The sequence below is a fragment of the Euprymna scolopes genome, chromosome 9 (assembly GCF_053919585.1).
Source record: "Euprymna scolopes isolate OS-2025 chromosome 9, ASM5391958v1, whole genome shotgun sequence".
Lineage (NCBI taxonomy): Eukaryota > Metazoa > Mollusca > Cephalopoda > Sepiida > Sepiolidae > Euprymna > Euprymna scolopes.
This window is the reverse complement of record NC_136490.1, coordinates 165,372,068-165,394,137: the sequence shown is the minus strand read 5'-3', so window position 1 is coordinate 165,394,137 and position 22,070 is coordinate 165,372,068. Positions and strand designations below refer to the sequence as shown.

Genomic DNA, 22,070 nt, shown 5'->3' with positions numbered 1-22,070 from the left:
TATTGGTGGCTTTGTTTAATAAGGAAGTGTAGGGATTTAAGCAGGGAAATATCTGTTCAGTTGGCATTTAAAATTCTTCAGGTTAGTAATGTCAATGTTGTTGGAAACAGGAAACAGGGAGGGAATACTAATGTGGAACAGTCCGAGGGTAGAAACTATTAGAGTACATATTAGAATGATAAAATTGTCGTTCTAGGAAAGTCGGTATAATTCCATTCCCGTTCGATGAAACCCGTTTTTTTTTTACAGCAAAACATCTACTAGTTGGCCAGTTGTGTTCGAAATCCAAAAGCAATAGGAGCCTTCTATCATGTCTGAGAGTGAAATAACGTTCAAAGAGCAAGATCGGAGATGAGCCGCTGCACAACTCATGCTCTTTACCGATCCATGTTATGACAACACACCATTGCCAACATCCTCAAAATGCAGTTTCCAGACACCGTTATTTTCTTTGGTGTGGTTTCAAGTGAGAGTTACATCCGTGCATCTCACATCTTCCAAGTCGGTCGTACAATAAGCTTACACATATTTTAATTTATGCAAATTACGTATGTATGTATTATAGAATCAATCCTATATTGATTATTATATATTATCCCTATATATATAAAATGAACTTATTTTCCCCCCTCTGATTTTGACCGTAATAGGATTAAAAATCAAGACATTTCATGCAAATGTAATATGCACAAACTGTAGTACAATATGCGAGGTGTGTTATAGGCGAATTATCTATCAACTTCCTCGATAATCGTAGATTCCTATATTCTATCTGCTGAGAGTTCACGGCCAAAATCGGTTAAGATCAATGGAAATGGTAAAATCTCCTTCGCCCGCCACTACTTAACACCACTGCGGGTTCGTCCACAAGCGACAGTTACGAAGGAACACCGATTTGCGTTTTCTTTAATTCGTAGTTGCTTAAAAAACTGGAATGGAATTTTAATTCTACTGGGTGAAACGCACCATGGAGTTAACCGAATCGAAGGGTTATTTACGCCATTTTCCCCGCTTCATTTCGTTTTGTAGTTGATTAAAAAACCGGAATGGACTGGGTGAAACGCACCGTGAAGTTAAACGGATCGAAGGGTTATTTTATGACATTCTTTTTGTTGCTTTTCGCTGTGTTTTTTTTTGTTTTGTTGTCCATCATTTTTTCCCCTAATTTATGCTTTCTACTTTTCCGATTTCTTTTTTAAAGAAGTTTTGTTCGCTATTTTTTGTTTGTTTTGGTTTTGAAGAATTTTAACATCGTTTTTATTTTTATATTTAAACAGGGTTATTCTTTATTTACTCCCCCTTACAAACACACCTCCAAAAAACCGGGCAACGCCGGGTACCCCCGCTAGTGTGATATAATTTGCTTGGTGGACTAATTAGCAAAAATAAAACATAAACAAATAGAAACAAATAAATATAATTAATAATGATAACGTCGTTCATCAAATTTCGTATGTTTTTCGTTTACAATATCACGTCAACTGATATTTGAACTTCACGATAAATACCATAGAAAAGTCACCTCTGATTAATGTTAAGTTTTAAAATTTAGATAAGAGAAAAATCCAGGTTGTCCTCGACGGTCGTAGATCTAAACAATATGATATAAATGCGTGAGTGCCTCAGGGGTCTATCCCTGGACCTCTGTTATTCCTAATATTCATAAATGACCTCCCTGGCAAAATTGTTTGTGAGATGGATATATATGCTGACGAACTACGCTCTATAACAGACACGACAGGAAAACAAATGAACACATATCTAAAGAAATGGCAGAAACACCAGAGGATGACCTCCAATCTGTAGTGGAATGGGGACATAAATGGATGGTCACACGACTAAACTCGTTTCCTTCAATAATTACAAGAAACTTTCTCTACCACCAATAGCAATGGCCAGTGACCCCCTGTCTGAAAGTACATCTTTTAAACTCCTCGGCCTAACGCTCACAGGAAACATGAGTTGGAACAATTACATTGAGAATATCGCCAGGACCGCTGCGAAGAAGGTAGGTTCTCTCTACCGTGCTAGAAAGATACTAACGCCCGCAAGTATCCTATACATCTATAAGGGCATCATTCTACCATGTATTGAGTATTGTTGTCATATTTGGGCTGGCGCGTCTGCCACTAGTCTCTGGCTCTTAGATAAGGTTCAAAAGAGAGTCGCCAATCTGATAGGTCCTAAACTGTCATCCAATCTTCAGTCTCTGTCCCATCGACGAAACGTTGCACCCCTCTGCTTGTTCTACATGTACTTTAACGGCTGACGAACTGTAAGCACTTATGCCCCCTTGACGTAAATACCCCCGACAAACCCGACAAGCAGCTAAATCCCACCCTTACACAGTAGAGATCCCGTGATGTAAGAGAGCCTTCTACTCCAGTAGTTTCTTCCCTAGGACAGCTAGGCTTTGGAATTCCTTTCCGGGTCCCTGCTTCCCCAACGGTACTAACATGCAGAAGTTCAACTGTAACGTGAACCGACAGCTTGCATCCCCACTCCCTACACAGTACCCCTGATGCCTATGTCCCTGATAGTAGCCCCCTACAACAAAGTGGTAATGTGCCTTGTTTGGGGTGAAAATGTAAAAAAAAAAAAATTGTTATAAGGGACATAACTACGTATCGAACCGGATACGAAACAGGATATAAAAGAGCTACCATTTTAAGGTGGGGGCGTCTTGTCTTGTTTTGAAGTCTCGCGTCGGACACTCTACAAGTGTACTCCGGTTAACCAAGCTTCCCAGGGATGAGCGTTTAGCTCTCACACGCTGAGTGCATTTTCTTTACCTTCATTCACATTTATCTAACTTCAAAAGCAAGTAGCCATTTTGTATTTGTATTATTACGAAGTACTAATAAACCTTCTTTTGTTACGCATCCCAATCGGGGTATTTTGTCATATTATTATATACCTTTGAAACCGGATATAACAAAAATATGCAAATGAAGAAATTTTTTGCGGCGTTTAAAAATTTTGTCTATTCTTTTATCGTAAACTAAACTCATTAATAAGAACAAAAATTAAAATAAAATGATGAGGTACACCGGGATTGAACAAGATATTATTCGATCTGTAGTCGAATGCTCTACCACTGAGCTACATCTCCGGATGTCAAAATATTTTTTTTTCTTAAGAAGAAATGAATTGCTAAGATTTTTTATTTCCCCTGTCCGGTGAAACGTAAAATATTCCCATGTAAAAATTGTTTGATGCTTGTGGATTTTAGTGCAGTGCTTAAATAACAGCATGATTTTGAAAGTCATTCTTAACATGGGAAGGGGAGGGTTTTTTGTAACTATTCTGTGCTTTCACCTAACAATAAAAAAGATATCGTGAAACATGAATTGGACTTGAAAAAAACTATTAAAAATAGCGTGGTACCAAAAATGCATAAGCACTATTTTTTTATCTATAAGACAGTAAGACTATTTTTCAGAATAAAATCTCAGCAAATCATTTTCGAAAATGATTTGTTGATATTTTATTATTTCCTTAGCCGGCGTAACGTAAAATATCCCCTTGTCAAAAATTTTCTTTTTATCTATATCCTATAAATTTGGGATTTTTTGTGTATTTATATTCATTTTACAAACCTCTCTTTTCTATTGGAATTTAAAAAGAAAATAAAACTTTCTTATATATGGGCCATGGAATTACATTCTCTAGCAAATGATGTAGTTAATTTTCATATTCTTTTAAACATTCATTTTAATTAATTCCCTATTAGTTTTTTTCTGGTTTTCTTATAGGATGATCATATTTAGTTAACTGTTACGTGTATTAATGCAGATATCTATATATTAATACGATAGCGTGTGTGTTATTTTCTGTGTCACGCTTACATCCGGTGTCGTTTAATTGTTATGGACTTTCGTTTCTTGTCATAAATAATTTTACCAAGAATTCTGGATTAGTTTTGGTTTCGGTTTCAATTATGGCTGATGGCACTCCAGTAATCTATATTTTTATAAATAATTTTGTCAAGAATTCTTCATAAGTTATTGTTTCGGTTTCGATTTTGGTTGAAGCAACTCAAGCTATATATATATATATATATATATATATATATATATATATATAAATTTTTCATGAGTTTTTATTTCGGTTTCGATTCAAGCAGTTGAACTCAAGTCATATGGATATATTTTTTATTTTTGAAACATCAACTCTATAACATATACAAATTGCTAGAACTCTATAATAATATATACGAAATCTACAAAAATTATAATATCATATTAAGCGTACTTTACGACTGGGATTTGCGGGGCGTTCGTGCTAGCATAAATAAATACTTTTGCAGTTTTAACAAAAAGCTAAAATAATTTCTAAGTGTCTCTATTTACACTGAACAGCTACAGAATACCAACATCAATATATATGAATGAGTCCCCTGTACAGTACTGTTTCGCTGTATCACAGCTCATCAACATCACTTATGTGTGCACACACACACACACACACACACACACACAGTGTGGAAATGGAAACCCAAATCCCAGGCGGCATTTGATGAAAAACAAAACAAAAAACTGATGTCTGACTTATTCCTCACTCACTACGACCCAAAATTAGATATCTATAGTCACTAGTGATGTAAGAACGTACAGAATAGTGGTCTGTATCGTACATAAAATTCCGGACGGAAGTAAAACAAAAAACAAAAAATCTTTTGCACACGCGTCAAAATCTCTGCTCCGGCAGAAAAGCACACTATACAAATTGAGGACGAATCTCTTACTATTATCTTCGCATATTTACACTTTTACTGCAGATCATAAACCTCTGTTGGGCCGAAAAGAGGACTACGCATCTACACAACGAATAGATGGCTTAGATGTGGTAATATTCTGTCGAATTACAATTTCAAGTTAGAGTACCTATCCTTTAAGCAGATTGACCATGCGAACGGTCTTTCAAGGTTGGTTCTAAAAGAGAGCGAATTTCTACAGGAATTAGGGATTGCTTTCTTGCGTACTGATAGTGAGATTAAAACGCTGATGTGCCATACTATCAGCTATTTTCAGACCACATCGCTTAGAATTAAACACGAAGCAAAAACACGAATTTATCAGTTCAACAAAACAGAAAATCACAAGTGAAGACCAGCAAGTAAAAGGCAGTATCCTAACTGTGTCGGATATACACTCGAGAGTCAAAGCAATAAAAAGAATATGCTCTTGTCATAGCCCTAGTGATGACATCCTACTATACAGTGAGACAGCCGTCATACTAAAGTCATAACAAATAAAAGGATAATGATACATTTCATATGGAGCACCCAGGAATAAACAACATGAAGGGTCCCATGCGTAGTTATATATATTAGCCGAAGATGGATAAATATATCTAAAACATGTTCGACTCTAACAAAGGTTCTTATTTGAAAATAAACGCACCTCCAAACACTTTAAAACCATGGCCCAACACAGACAATCCCAAGTTTAGAATTTATATATATTTTGCAGGGCTACTTGCGGATTAATATTATTTAACTGTGGTGGATAGCAACACAAAATGTTCAAAAGTGCTCAGATCTAAGAGACTCATTACATGGATCGTTTTTAATTTTCTCCATGCCTGGTTTGGAGTTGTCCACTGCATAGTAATTTAAAAGGGACTCGATTTAGAATCCTGGACTTGAGAAACTTTTGTGAGACGTTCAAAATGAACATGTTATGACTTCCCAGTCATACCCACGATCAAACGGACAGGCAAAACATATCGTCGACACTTTGGAACGGAAACTGAAAAGAGTATATGGCACACCCACAGAAATGGTGCTACAAAAGTTTCTACAGGTATATAGAATCACACCTAACGTTAATATATCATTAAAAGTATCCCAAAGGGCGATTACTTTCCAGCAGAAGGTCAGACCCGTTACTTACAAAAATACATTACGAAAGCAAATTTGAGATGCTACATGCCTAAGAAAGACCCAGGAGAAAAAAATTCTATAAAACTTACAAAAACAAGATGTTTTTCTGGGAACTGACTACAATAGTAAAAGGAGGGGGAAATGTGGGGTACATCATTCAACGTCCTACATTTACACATTAAAAGACATCTTTACCAAATACGAAAGCTTCTGTCGGATGACAAGAACAAGAAGGGGTCATTGAGAGGTTATATGACATTTTCGAAATTGATGTAAGCCAAGCAGCCCAGAACGCTAGTCGAGAAGTAAAAGGAAGTTCACGGATCCTTTAAATATTGATCCGAAAGGAAAAATATACTTGTCCCTTTGCGAAGTACAAGCTTGGAAGTGGATGTTATAAGGACTTGCCCACTCACTCATAATGCACTCTTCTCGTCATTATAAAAAAAAAACTCTCGAGGGGAATTATCGCGACATAACACGAGACTACAAACAGTTAAACTTTTCGCCAAAATATTTGAGACCATAATTAACCATGCTGTGGTCCGGCACCTTACAGATGCTAAACTTCTGACTGACAAACAATATGCATTTTGACATGCCCGTTCCACAGCTGACATCCTCACTGTAATCTCTGAACGTATATACCATTCACTCGACGAAGCGGGGGAGGGCAGAGCGGTAGCTCTAGATATATCTAAGGCTTTTGACAGGATATGGCACAAGGGTTTCCTCAGGAAAATTAAATCATACGGGATCACTGGAATAATACTTAACATAATTAAATCCTTCTTAGATAAGAGAAAAAATCCAGGTTGTCCTCGACGGTCGTACATCTAAACAGTGTGATATAAATGTGGGAGTGCCTCAAGGGTCAATCCTTGGACCTTTTTTTTTTTTTACAGTGATCACCACTTATCAAGGCCCGGAAGCCACTCAGGGATAAGGGTTATTGCAAGTACATTACGTTAGTGTGGAGATTTGATGAAGTGTTTACTTAAGGGGGGCGGTTCATTAAGTATTTGTTAACGTCGGACTTGAACACATCCAAGTTGTAGTCAGGTGGGAAACAGGCAAACGGAACAGAGTTCCACAGGCGTGCAGTTCTAAGAAAGAAGCTTTGTTCATGGAATCCGCGTTTTGATTTAGGCACAGATATAGAGTGGAGGAAATTTTTCACGGTGGATTCAGCTAGACGGGTGTTTTTCGTGAAAGATTGGCGAGAGGGGACCAGAGATTGGAGTTCAGACGAGCACCTTCCATGGAAATAACGATAAAACAAGGATAGGCTCGCAACGTCTCTTCTGTGGGAGAGAGGTTGCAGGGTATAGAAAAGGGCATCCCCCACTAAGCCACGAAGTCTATTTTGTACTCTGTCAAGGCAGGATAGGCTGTTTTTAGCAGCTCCTGCCCAGATATGGCAACAGTATTCCATCCTTGGACGTACTTGGCTTTTATATAGATAGAGAATTGCATCAGTAGTGAGATATCTTCTGGAGCGGTAGAAGGATCCCACCATCTTTCCAGCGACCTTGGCAACAGACTTGATGTACGTGCTCCATTTCAGATCAAAAGTAAAGGTAAAACTCAGAAGCTTGTCAAAACACGGGACCTCTCCCAGACGAGAGCCATCCATCCCAATTGATGCCAGATGGGGATCAGCGCGTTGATAATGTAAGGATAGGAGTTTGGTTTGCATGCATTAAAAGTAACCAGCCACATCTTCTCCCACTGAACCACGCGCTCGAGATCAGAGAGAGAATCAGAGAGAACTGTGCCATTTACAGCCTTTGATGTGTTGCCGTAGATGGTCGTGTCATCAACATAGATGTCAAGGAATGATTTAAGTATGTGTTTAGGGAGGTCATTGATGTAGATCAGGAAGAGAGTTGGGCCCAGGATTGTTCCTAATATTTATTAATGACCTCCCCGACAAAACTGCCTCTGAGATGGGTATATATGCTGATGACACTACACTCTATAACACTCATGATAGGAAAAAAATGAACACATATCTAAAGAAATGGCAAAAACACCAGAGGATGACCTCCAATCTGTAGTGGAATGGGGACATAAATGGATGGCAACATTCAATGCTGCCAAGACTAAACTAGTTTCCTTCAATAATTACAAGAAAACTCTGCCACCAATAGCAATGGCCAGTGACTCCCTGTCTGAGAGTACATCTTTCAAACTGCTTGGCCTAACGCGCACAGGAAACATGAGTTGGAACAATTATATTGAAAACATTGCCAGAACCGCTGCGAAAAAGGTAGGCTCTCTCTACCATGCTAGAAAACTACTGACACCTGGAAGTATCCTGTACCTCTATAAAGCCCATGTATGGAGTATTGTTGTCACATTTGGTGCATCTACTACTAGTCACTAGACAAGGTTAAAAAAAAAGTCGCCAATCTGATAGGCCTTGAACTGGCATCTAAGCTTCAGCCTCTGTCCCATCGACGAAACGTTGCATCCCTCTGCCTGTTCTACAAGTATTTTAATGGTGAATGCTCTGACGAACTGCAGACACTTGTGCCCCCTCGACGCAGACACCCTCGACAAACCCGAAAGGCAGCTAAATCCCACCCCCACACAGTAGAGATCCCTAGATGTAAAAAATCTTTCTACTCCAGTAGTTTCTTCCCCAGAACCGCTAGACTCTAGAATTCCATTCCAGGTTCCTGCTTCCCTAACTGTACTGACATGCATAAGTTCAAGTGCAACGTGAACCGAAATCTTGCTGCCCAAATCTCAACATAGTGCCCCAGTAGTTGCTGCCCCAGTAGTTGTTTCACCCCAAACAAGGCGCATTGCCCACCAAAGTGGCAATGCGCCTTGTTTGGGGTGAAAATGTAAAAAAAAAAAAAAAACTAACACCGGGAAAATGTCGACACCCTTTCCTTTGTATTTATTTTCTTGTACAATATATTCTTTCCTAATCCTAAACCCGTTGTTCGAGCTTTTATTTATGACAATTTCCTACGGCCACAACAATTATTTCGTGTCAAATATCTATTTATAACATCTTACAAAAATTAAAAGTATCCCCGTTGATCAAAGGAGTTCGTTCGAAAATCCGTGCGGATTTCCGAGTTCAACTGAAAGATACCCGAGTTCCACAAAAAGAACGTCGGAGGTTACATCGATCTAAGCGTGAAGTGAGGTGAAGTAGTAGTTCGAAGTATCTAAATAACAGGAATAATCAACCCTCATCGAAAAATTTCAAGTCCTTACATCTGCTTAAGTATGAATGGTATTAAAATGAATTTGTTCCATTTTAAAGCTGAATGAATTAAGGTTTTTGTAATTTTGCTATTGATTTGTTCATTTCTTTTCAGATCCAATATTGGCGTTCACCCAACCAGAAAAGTCGTTTTGTTTGCTTGAATTTGAAAAACAATGAATCAGGGACACTTGTACAACATGCATTCGATTTCTTTTGTGGAGATTTGTGAAAGGACTGTTTTATCTGCCTCCCATTATAAGAGACGTGAATGATCTGAAGGCTGAAATAACAGAAGCTGTTGCAACCATTGTCAACGCAATGCTGGTACGCGTTTGGAAAGAATTGGACAATCGACTTAATGTGTGTCGTGTGAATCATTGAACATTCCATAAAAAACTTGAAATTACAAGCTTTCTGAATATACCCGTTTTTATATCCATAATAGTTTCCAAGATATTCGATGTCAAAATATACCCAAGACTTTTCGATGACCCTGTAAATATTCAATGTTATTTTCAATTTATGTTGAGTTTTATTATACAAAGTGCTCACTTTTTAAGACTTTGGATGGAGAAAAATACAAATAAAATGCTGTTATGCACGTTAATTTGTGAAGTACATTGAATGGTTCATGCAATCTTCTAATAAAGTTCTATTTTGTTTTCGTTGTTTCTTATCCAAATACATTCCATCGTTAATGTTTTACGGTTGTCGCACCCGAAATTTTTGTTTGTTAAACAGTTTTGAAAAACACATCAATATGGCCCAGTTTCTTCTTTTGTTGCGCCTTCTTGTATGACCAGGATCTTTGAGCTGAACGCTTTAATTGATTTTTCTGTATCCTCCGAACGGTGGCTGATCAACGAGCTTCAGTTGCCCACGTTAATGTCCGGAGATTTCATGCAGCGCCTGTACAGATATAAATTAAGATCATCGTTCGGGTAGGTTCTCTCTGTCAGTGATGGACGTGTCTGCGTCAGCAATATCGACTTAAACGCTGAAGATAGAACGAGGGTAATGAACGAGGGAGACCTTGCTTGGTTCTTAAACAATCATCATGTTGAAAATATGGCGATCGTAGCGCACGTTTTAAACTTTGGAGTGATCAACACCCGCACGCACACACGAATACATATAAAAAAAATTCCAACAGAGAAAACATTTGAAGTGTTTCACATACAAACAAACACACACACACACACACACACACACACACACACACACACACACACACACACACACACACACACACATATATATGAATATATATGTATATATATATATGTATATATATGTATATATATATATATGATACATCATTGGAAATCGAAATTAAAATTCCGCAAGAATATAAATATTATATATATATATATATATATATATATATATATATATATACTCATGAGCAAAAAAAAAATGGGGCAAGAGTGAAAGAAAGAAGCAATCGATTTTTCAACATTTCTCCATGAATTTTTGCTAATTTTAACTGAAAATTTCTATTTTGCAGATCATTATTATTATAGCATGTAATAATAAGTGGAAAAATGAATCCTAAAAATGGTATGACCGCATCTTGGGGAGGGATAAAAACCGAATTGCAGGATTAAGGCAGTCCAAAATGACTTACGAGCAGATTTTTTTACATTTTAACAAAAGAAAAAGTGAAAACATTTCTTTCTGTAATGAAGCGAATTGGTCAAAGGTTCGAAGTCGAATGCTTGGTAAACGAGAAATCTGTATCTGGTCGCCCATTTACTTTGAAGGACAACCACAGGCTTTAATTGACTGATTTGAAGGATTGAAATATTGACCATAGCAAAGAATTCAAAACAGGGGCTGGAATTTCTCTTTCTAGATATACAATATCTAGACGAATGAAAGAAATGGGATTTTCTTCTAAAAGGTGTGCAAAGAAGCTATTTTTATCTAAGCAGAACATCAATAACATAAAGAGATTTTTTTCTCGTATTATAGCAAGACAGATACAGACTGGTTCAGAAATGTTTTCTGCTCAGATAAATCAAGATTTTGCTTTGTTATTTATGCTCCCGATGCTCCCGAATTGAGCGATCGAAGAACTAGAGAAAAATTTTCAACAAGTTTCATATAAACGACAGTTAAAAACGGGAATGAAGAGATAATGGTATGAGGAACTTTTACTGCAGCAGGAGTTGAGTAACTTATTAGATGTGAGAAGTCAATCAATTCAAAGGAATTTTTTTTTTTTTTTTTTTACACAGTGATCACCACTTATCAAGGCCCGGAAGCCACTCAGGGATAAGGGTTATTGTAAGTACATCACGTTAGTGAGGAGATTTTATGAAGTGTTTAATTAGGGGGGCGGTTCATTAGGAATTTGTTAACATTAGACTTGAAGACATCCAAGTTGTAGTCCGGAGGGAAGCAGGCAGACGGAACAGAGTTCCACAGGCGTGCAGTTCTAAGAAAGAAGCTTTACTCATGAAATCCGCGTTTTGATTTAGGCACAGATATAGAGTGGGGGAAATTTTTCACAGTGGATTCAGCTAGACGGGTGTTTTTCGTGAAAGATTGGCGAGGGGGGACCAGGGATTGGAGTTCAGACGAGCACCTGCCATGAAAATAACGATAAAACAAGGATAGGCTCGCAACGTCTCTTCTGTGGGAGAGGGGTTGCAGGGTAGAGAAAAGGGCATCCCCCACTAAACCACGAAGTCTATTTTGTACTCTGTCAAGGCATGATAGGCTGTTTTTGGCAGCTCCTGCCCAGATATGGCAACAGTATTCCATCCTTGGCCGTACTTGGCTTTTATATAGATAGAGAATTGCATCAGTAGTGAGATATCTTCTGGAGCGGTAGAAGGATCCCACCATCTTTCCTGCGACCTTGGCCACAGACTTGATGTACGTGTTCCATTTCAGATCAGGAGTAAAGGTCAAACCCAGAAGCTTGTCAAAACACGGGGCCTCACCCAGACGAGAGCCATCCATCACAATTGATGCCAGCTGGGGATCAGAGCGTTGATGATGTATGGATAGGAGTTTGGTTTTGGATGCATTAAAGGTAACTAGCCACATCTTCCCCCACTGAACCACGCGCTCGAGATCAGAGGAGAGAGAATCCGAGAGAACTTCGTCATTTACAGCCTTTGATGTGTTGCCGTAGATGGTCGTGTCATCAGCATAGATGTCAACGAATGATTTAAGTATGTGTTTAGGGAGGTCATTGATGTAGATCAGGAAGAGAGTTGGGCCCAGGATTGACCCCTGAGGGACTCCAGCATTTATATTGCAGGCCTCCGATTTTTGTCCATCTACCACTACTCTTATGAGCCTATCAGAGAGAAATGATTTAATGATTGAGAAAACATTTCCAGTTATACCGTAGCTGGAAATCTTGTGAAGTAGACCCTTATGCCATACTTTGTCAAAGGCCTTTGATATGTCGAGAGCAATTGCCCTAGAAAGGAAGCCTTTGTCAAGAGATTCACTAATCCTGTGGGATATAACCGTCAGCACATCTGCGGTAGATCTTGCAGAGCGGAAACCATATTGTGTGTCACTAAGAAGGTTATTCCTGCTGAGGTGGTTTACTATTTCTCTATTTAATATTGATTCAAGTAACTTACTCATAACACAGAGAAGACTTATTGGTCTGTATTGAGAGGGAGATGACTTATCACCTGAATTCTTAAATACAGGGCAAACTGAGGAGGTCTTCCAGGGAGTCGGAAAGCACTTCTCCTTAAGGCAGCGCTTAAATAGTTTCGTAAGTATGGGAGCAAGTTCTAACATTCGAATGTTAGAAACAGGATTGTTACCAAGTATCCAGAAGCTGGGAATATCTCAGAACATTATTTTTCAACATGATAATGCCCCTGCACACACTACCAAAGTAAAAAAATGGTTTTCTGATAATTCAATTAATGTGATATTTTGGCCAGGTCAAAGCCCCGATTTTAACTTAATCAAAAATATTTGGTCCATAATATCTCGTGCATTGGATGGAAGAACTTTTTCGGACAATGACAAACTGTGGGAAGCTGTGCAAAGCGAATGGAATAGCATCTCCTCTTCACAGTGTTCCACTTTGGTTAAGAGCATGTCTAAAAGGATTGACCTTTTAAAGAAATCAAAAGTGAATGCGATTCCATCTTAAGCATTTATTAAAGTAAATGTCTTGTTCTGTTTTATTTATTACTTGTTTATATATATATATATATATATATATATATATATATATATATATATATATATATATATATATATATGTGTAAACCGATTGCTTTGACATTTTGGTATAGGATTTGCCTGTTTTTATGTGTTTCTTTTTAAATAAAACGGTCCCTAATTATCAGGTTTGAAACCAACCGTACCGATGACATCTCATCTAAACTTTCTGTAAATAAAACATAAATAATACGCTCTTATTTTCGGATTTTTACTTATAATAAAGCACTCTGCTGGCATTCTTTTTTCGAAAAAATACATACATATATATATATATATATATATATATATATATATATATATATATATATATATATTGTATAGTAGGGGTCCATCATGGGACTAACGACGGTGATGAGGGAGAGAAGAGAGAGAAGACATACATATTACAGATCTGTGGATTCTTATAACATATATTAGCGAAGAGAAAGGATGATCAGTTCTTTTAACACAGGAAGGTGACAATCATTACTTATGATAGAGGAGGGGCACATTCTTTGAAGGGGGTTATACAAAGTTCATATTAAGATGATTAAACCATTACCTTCAATTGTTGAATGACGACACGAAGACAACAGTTAAAAAATCGATGATGTTCTTTATTTCATTTGACCGGTCGAAATGATCATGACGTCAAGAATTCGAATTCGTTTCTACATGGTTAAATGTTCTCCCTTCGCTTTTAAAGTCATAGATCTTACTTGGTAAAAATAGTGACTATTCCCCAATGTATGGAGTATTGCTGTCATATTTGGGCTGGTGCATCGGCTACTAGTCTCTCGCTCCTTGACAGGGTTCAAAAGAGAGTCGCAAATCTGATAGGCCCTAAACTGGCATCTAAGCTTCAGCCTCTGTCCCATCGTCGAAACGTTGCATCCCTCTGCCTGTTCTACAAGTATTTTAATGGTGAATGCTCTGATGAACTGCAAGTACTTGTGCCCCCACGACGTGAACACCCTCGACAAACCCGACAAGCTGCAAAATCCCACCCCACACTGTAGAGATCCCTAGATGTAAAAGATCTTTCTACTCCAGTAGTTTCTTTCCCAGAACTGCTAGACTTTGGAATTCCATTCCAGGTCACTGCTTCCCCAACTGTACTGACATGCATAAGTTCAAGTGCAACGTGAACCAACATCTCGCTGCCCTAATCCCTACATAGTACCCCAGTAGATGTTTCCCCTTATAGTAGCCCCCTACACCAAAGTGGCAATGTGCCTTGTTTGGGATGAAAATGTAATAAAAAAAAAATAGAGGGGACAAAAAGGTGATTTCACATGAATGGATGGTCTGGTGAAGAATAAAATAGCCTGTAACGATAAAATTCCCCCAAAATGATTAAATTTCCATTTCCACAAGTAAAATCCAAAGGAATCGCGTTAATGGAAGATGGTCCAAAGTAATCCAAAAGGCAGAATTCCGTGGAATAATTCACAAATCGGTACAAGGAAAAAGGGAATGAGGTCAAATGATATTATTAAAATAAAGATAAATTGTGCGTAGAACGAAGAAATGGAGAAATTTTAAAACACGGCTGTCAAGGCTGATTTAAGAAAAATGAGTAAAAAAAAAATTGAATAGTGATGTAGTTATTTTTAGAATACAAAAGCTAATGTCAAAATGACCCAGACAGAATAACGTTGAAGGTGTGCCAATTTAAAGCAAATAAAGGGGTCAATTGAAATAGGCAAGTTGTTAAATTAGAATTAAATTATCAGAAGGAGTCATTAAAAAAAGCAAATAAATCGTAAGGAATGATAAGTTAAATACATATATACATATCAACATGCATACATATATATATGTATATATATGAATACATACAATAAGACATATACAGATATATACAAAACATATACACATATACACACACATATATATAAATATAAGTAAATAGATGAGTAAATAAATAAATAAAGATTTAAAGGGTGAAAATTTAAGGGGAAAATTTAGCCGGTATGTACAAGTTCCGGAATAAGGCAAGTAAATGCGCATAGTAAAATATAAGTAAACATACATACAGAGTATAAATGTGTGGATATATTTAATTTATAGGAAGACTTATACACTAAAATAGAGATTACGGCCAAACAAAGAAGAAATAATGAATTACAATTAAAATTAAAAAGTTATGAAATGCTAAGAAAGTATGTAGAAAACACTATAATATAGGAAAATATATATATCTGAAGGATTAATTTGATAGTTATGTAATTTCAAATTTACCATTTTTAAATTTGGACTTATATTTGCAATAAGAGATCAGTTCGTGTTTATAGTATATTATGTTACTACTTTGAGAGGAAGTAATTATAGTTATAGCTTCGGTTGTGCGGAGGTGACATGACTCAGAGCCTGGATTATAAGACTTAAGCTTTTTTAAAAATAGTCCATTTAATTGAGAAAGGGAGTATTGGTAGAATTAAGTTTTTTAATTAAAGTGGTTAGAAAAGTTCCTTGGTTATTATTAGAATATTGGTTGTTAAAAGAAGAAGTTGTATTATATTTATATATTTATATAGTCATTTACATACAGTACTGTTTCGCTGTATCACAGCTCACCGTGTTGCTAGACAGGCAACTACCTTAAGCCAGGATCAAACCCCGACCGCTCAAATGACAGTCAAGCTTCTTACTATTAGGTTATTCGGCTGCTGCTTTGCGGGTAGTGAATTAACGATGTTTTTACACACACACACACACACACACACATATATATAGTAATGAAATTAAAAGTATGTAGTGTTTACATGATATACGCAATGGTAAACTTCACTCTAATATAAATACCAGTATTTATATGCTGATAATTTCATCCAAATCGAATAAAAAAGCTCAATACGCAATAGAGAGTAGAACTTATTATAAGAGAAAGAAAATTAAAACTGTAAGTTGAAATTTACAATCAAAATTTATTGTTCGACTGAATACTAAAAAAAACAAAAACTTACAAATGTTGTATATTGGTTTATATTGGAGGAGATGATATATTAAAACGTGTCATGTGTTATCTAGTGGATGTAAGATATTGTTCTTTTAACAGACACATAATAAACGTATAAATCGTATGTATGTTGTTAGTCAGGGACATGATATTGACGTGTAAACCAAGTCATGTTGTATCAGACGTATCACACGGGATATTTTCACAGTTCATATGTAAGAAGAATAATATATGCTTCATACCTTTTTCTTGAAGAGTTCTTCTGTATCTTCCCACTGCTCCGTGACGAATCATGAAGCGATCAGCACCAACCAATTGAGACATCTGTTCTTATTTGTGAAATCATTAAAACAACTCTTCATATTTTCGTAATATAAATTTATTACAGTTGTCTCAAATGGTTTTCACAGGATCTGCAATTCGTCTACATTTTCTGTTCATACAGCCCGCTCCTAGCTGTCTGTCTACCCCTGTCTAAACGTCTCTCTGAATCTCTCCAAAACAAACTACATCACGTGTTCTCTTACGTCACCTAATTACGTGTCTCAGACCAACCTAATGTCCACAGCTAGTTATTTGTTTATTCGAAACCCCAAAATAATGTTTACATATATTTTCTATTTTCACATTCCTTTTGCGATTCACACGTCAATCATTTATTCCGCAATTTAATTGTTTATTCTTCTAATCATAATAACTGATCCAGTGACCATCCGTCGCTCTAATCAATTAATACTTTAATGCTTTATACACACACATACATATATATATATATATATATATATATATATATATATATATATATATATATGTGTGCGTGTGTGTGTGTGTGTGTGTGTGTGTGTGTGTGTGTGTGTGTGTGTGTGTGTCGGTAGCTATTTGTATTCCGGACACCGTGCTGAAACCACTTGCTCCATGCAGAATATTTAACATTCAGAAAAGAGAAAAAGGACGTAAACTATAAGAGTTCCATTTCAGCACGTTTGTAATAAAAGAAAATAAAACCTAACTTACTACTTTAGCCGAGATCGAAATCTGAGAGTAAAAATGCAATGAGCTTATCCATTGATCCGTGGGGACAAACACATCAGAAATCAGTTGTTTTATAAAATAAAAGGGAAATTCCGCACGTACGCACGAATAAAAGCTAAAACCCCATACCCTTAAAGGGTGAGTTTATCATCCCCATTTTTATCCTGGATGCCTCTTCTATCGTTGTATGTAGTCGGTTTTGTATAACAATAAACTATCCGTGTACACACACACACACACACACACACACACACACACACACACACACACACACACACACACACACACAATTCTATGGAGATTGTGAAAGCCAGATAGACCCCATAAATTTATTATACAAGACCTGTTCAAATGAAACACTCTTACTACTATATTCTGTTGATCTATATTAAAAAGAACTTGTTAAACTTTGTGACATATTTCATTTCTATAGAGGTCAGGGGCGAACATAGACACAATAATTTATTGTACCATATTTCTTAAAACTGAAACATAATTATCAAAGTATACTTACGCGGATAGATATGGAAAGTCTTTGTTAAAGTTTGTGCAATATTTCCATTCGATGGTGGCCAGGCGCGAACGCACACCCCACAATTTTAGTATACCATCCTTATTTAAGCTGAAACATACTTAAAAAGTATTCTTATACACATCAAAGTATGTATCAAAAACTCTTGAAAACGTTTTTATTTTCATGATTGTCTAGGCTAAATTAGGCATTATACTGTATGATATCTTGGTAGAATTTTTGTTAAACAAAGTGCTATACTTATGCGGTTGCTTAAAAGAATTTTAAACAACATTGAAGAACTCCTTGGGGATATTCATTTTTACATTGGAGCTGAAAGGAGGGTTAAACCAAGATCTCCTCGTCTATGTTAGTGCGTTTGTGATTGGTATGGTTGACGCGATTATTGCTATTACTTGAAAGATTATGGTTTCTTTTAATTCTGGACATGTTCTGCGTAATTAATGAGGGTAATCGGCGACTTGCTTGGCTTTTATGGTTATATCTTTTCTTTTCCGTATAACTCGAATTTCTAAGGGCGTTATTATAAAACATGGAGTTTTAATCAAAGGTCTTTTTGTCAGCTTTAAGCCTAGAGATTCTGGTTGTGATTGAGGGTATTATGAATTATTGAATTAGCGTGATTTGAAAACTTATGCACATATATGAGTGTAAAGTTTTTGCTTATGGTAAGGGCTGTATGCTTCAGAGTTAAGGTTAAGTGAGATATATAAGAAGGTAGCTGTTTTCTTATTAGGTTCAATTGTTATGGAAAGTTAAACCTATTAAAACAACATGAAATGCTTTGACAATTTTATTATACTCCGTAGGTCTGGCTGTTGTAGCGAGAAGCGCATCGTCTCAATAAATACCTCCCTAGATCTGCTTGAAATATATCTTAAGCTCCTTGACCAATTCCGTCGTACCGCCGAGTATGTAGATCTCAGGAGGATATCAAAACTATCAGAGGTGTCCTTCCTGGTCCAATGTTTATTGTAAAAATAAATCAGAGAACGCCTAGCCAGAAGAATCTAATTCCTAAGTCTGTTAAATCTGAGTGTTTTTTGCAAAAATAAGGGCCTTGTTTAAAAGTATAGGAGGAATTTATTGATAATAATTGTTTATCTCAACTGCAATAAAACTTAACCTATTTTTATTCTTGAGATTAGTGAACCAATTACTGATTGGGAATTTTGCCAAACAGGTAAGCGTACTTTTTTAATTACTGAAGGGATAATCCTATCTATGATTTTTTACTGACAGCACTTATATCAGAGCTAGAAAGGCTGATTAACTTAATAGTAGGATTATCTTGGAAGTTTGGTTTGTGGTCCTTGAGCGTGAACCTCGGTGTGCCTTGAGTTTATATTATCATATAGTTATGGATGTTCATCTGTTGTAGAAGTTTTTTGCATCGGCATTTATCTTATTTAATATGGTAGGATGTACAAACTTTATTAAGCTTTTAGTAATTTTTGGTTTCGTCAGCAGGGACAAATATATGGGTTCTGGTTTGTACTTTTTATGCAAAGTTATTAATTTTTCGGTACTAGTGCAGAGAATGTTCTGGACGTAAATAATAACGCTATTATTTAAAAAGCCATTCTTAACATGGGGAGGGGAGGGTGTTTTGTACATATTCTATATTTCAACCTTATAATTGAATAAAAACATACCATAAAACTTTAATTAAACTCGGAAATACGATTTAAAAAAATAACTCGGATCACTCTCTGCCCTAGCACCAATTTTTCTGTGGGTGAGGAGAGTGTTTTTATTTTGTAAATATTATCCTCCTTGGAGTTTTCAAATCCATCAATGTAAGGATCGTATGAAGGGGTGTATAATTGATTTAAGTCCGTAGAATTTAACTGTCATTCTTTCAGTCTTTTTCTGCTCCATTTGGGAATTGAAAGGGAGTGAGTGATTTTGGGATTCTGTGCGTTCTTGATCAGCAATAGTAGTGTTGGGCCTGAAGATTTTCTTTGAATTTAATGGCAAGCATTCCATCTTACTTTACGCTGGATTGTAAATTTCAACTTACAGTTTTAATTTTTTTTCTCTCTTATATAAACTAAGAGACAAAATTTAAAAACCTAATATTTTTTAGAAATAACAACTGTGAAAAGCTGAAATTTTGACAGCTGTAATCGTTTTCATCTATAATAAAATACTAAAATTTGAAGCATTTGCAAAGATAGAGAAATAATTATAGCAATTTCTTATCTATTTTCCAAATAGGAACGTCCAAAAGTAAGGAACAACATTGAGAAAAACAGTGTAAACAATATGCGATATTCAAATGTTTTGACTCCCACTATAAACTAAGTCTTAGTCATTTGTAAACAGTACATCAGCTGGCATCATGGCGAAACGCCAAAAACTTGATTAATCTGTGAGACAAGATATTGTGAAGCTATACAAGGAAAAACACACTATTAGAGAGATTTCAGAGAAAGTGAAACGTTCCAAGAGTGTTGTAGGCAGGGTTGTTAACTCCTACAATGATACTGGCAAAATAATTAGTGCTTTTAAAACCGGCATACCCCGCAAAACTTCGGCAAGAGAAGATCGAACAATGCAGCGTATGTCATTAAAGGAACGTTTTAAGTCTAGCACAGAAGTTAATGTTTCAAGACAGACTGTTTCTAGACGACTGCAAAAAATAGGGGTGTTTAATTAAACTTAATAAACGAAACCACTTGTTAGCTCGAAGAATAAGAAGAGATTAGAGTTTGCAAACAGGTATGTAATTTGGACATATGAAAATTGGGCAAAAGTATTTTTCAGTGATGAAAGCAAGTTTAATTGATTTGGAAATGATGGAAAAACAACGTAAAAAGAAGTGTTGGTTAAAGATTAAATGCAAAGTGTACTTGGAAAACTGTCAAGTTTGAGGGCGGAATCACCATGGAATTTGGAATATTTTCTAGCCTCTTGTCCGGTTACAAACTCGTGTAAACGCACAGATCTATAAAAATATTGTTCAAGATTATGTTGTGCCAATCATACATATTTCAGGTTTCGACGAGGCTACCTTTATGCAAGATAATGCCCCATGTCACAAGGCAAAAGTTGTCATGAGTTACCTTAGCGAGCAAGATTTCGAAATTATTGATTGGCCACCGCAAATTCCTGATTTAAATCCAATAGAAAATCTTTGGAAGATCTTAGGAGTGAAAGTTATGGAAAGAAATCCGACTAACACCGAGGAATTGTGGGTGAAGCTTCAGGAAGAATGGTGTAAAATAAATATCGAGGATTGTCAAAAACTGATTCGTTCTTGTAGTCGAAGATGTGCAGCTGTCATTGAGAGCAAGGGCTCATTTACTAAATATTGATTGTAATGTATGTTTATTGTTTTCTGGCTGTTTACGTTATTTTTCTCAATTTTGTGCCTTACTTTTCGACGTTCATTTTTTGAAAATAAATAATTGTTATAATTCTTTTTTTAACCATTTGCAAGATTCAAATTTTAGTATGTTATTATGGATTATAACGACTACCAGTTGTCAAAATTTGAGCTTTTCACAGTTGTTATTTCTAACAAATATTAGGTTTTCAAATTTTGTTCCTTATTTTTGGAGCTACTGTGTGTGTATTAAATCAAACGTCCGTTAACGTTACGTCTATATTGTAATATTTCATACAAAAGAAGTCTTACAATAAAGACGAAATGTTGATTAACGTATGATTGCGTTTGTTTCTTTTTTATTTCTCTCTCTCTCTAATGTAAACAACACTTAGGCTTTTATATATATAGGATATGCAAAAACCTGCAAGATTACTGAATTTCGTCCTTATTAGTATATATATGCACATATATATGTATATATTATTATTATTATTATTATTATTATTATTATTATTATTATTATTATTATTATTATTATTATTATTATAAGTCGTATTTCTGTCTGTTTGCTTGTTCTTTCACAATTTATGCATTATATACAAAAGGTACACTGCTTCCCAAATAGAAAACGATCTCTTACATACTTTCATTTCTGTATTATTTCTATACGAATTCCTCAAAAGATATCAGCATTTAAGAGGTTATCTTATTTTCATGTTACGTTAAAAATCTGTTTACCATTATTTTCCCTCGATTTTTATTGGAAATTATTAATAGAATTTTTTAAAGTATTCTATTTAGGAATATTATATAAGGGCTATTATTTTTAAATAAATTAACATTTAATTTTTAAATTACAAGTATAGCCAATATAATAAGCTACGTTTAAGAACGAAGTAAGTT

The 22,070-nt window shown here is 35.9% G+C and overlaps 1 long non-coding RNA gene across 1 annotated transcript in view; it reads left to right on the top strand.

The window, feature by feature from the left end:
* The window catches only part of LOC145284967 (uncharacterized), an 87,650-nt gene extending 77,873 nt beyond the window's left edge, over window positions 1-9,777 (top strand). The window contains exon 2 of the long non-coding RNA XR_013868911.1: window positions 9,229-9,777. This is a non-coding gene — a long non-coding RNA (uncharacterized LOC145284967). The remainder of the gene's footprint in view (window positions 1-9,228) is intronic.
* Window positions 9,778-22,070: the final 12,293 nt, after the last annotated feature.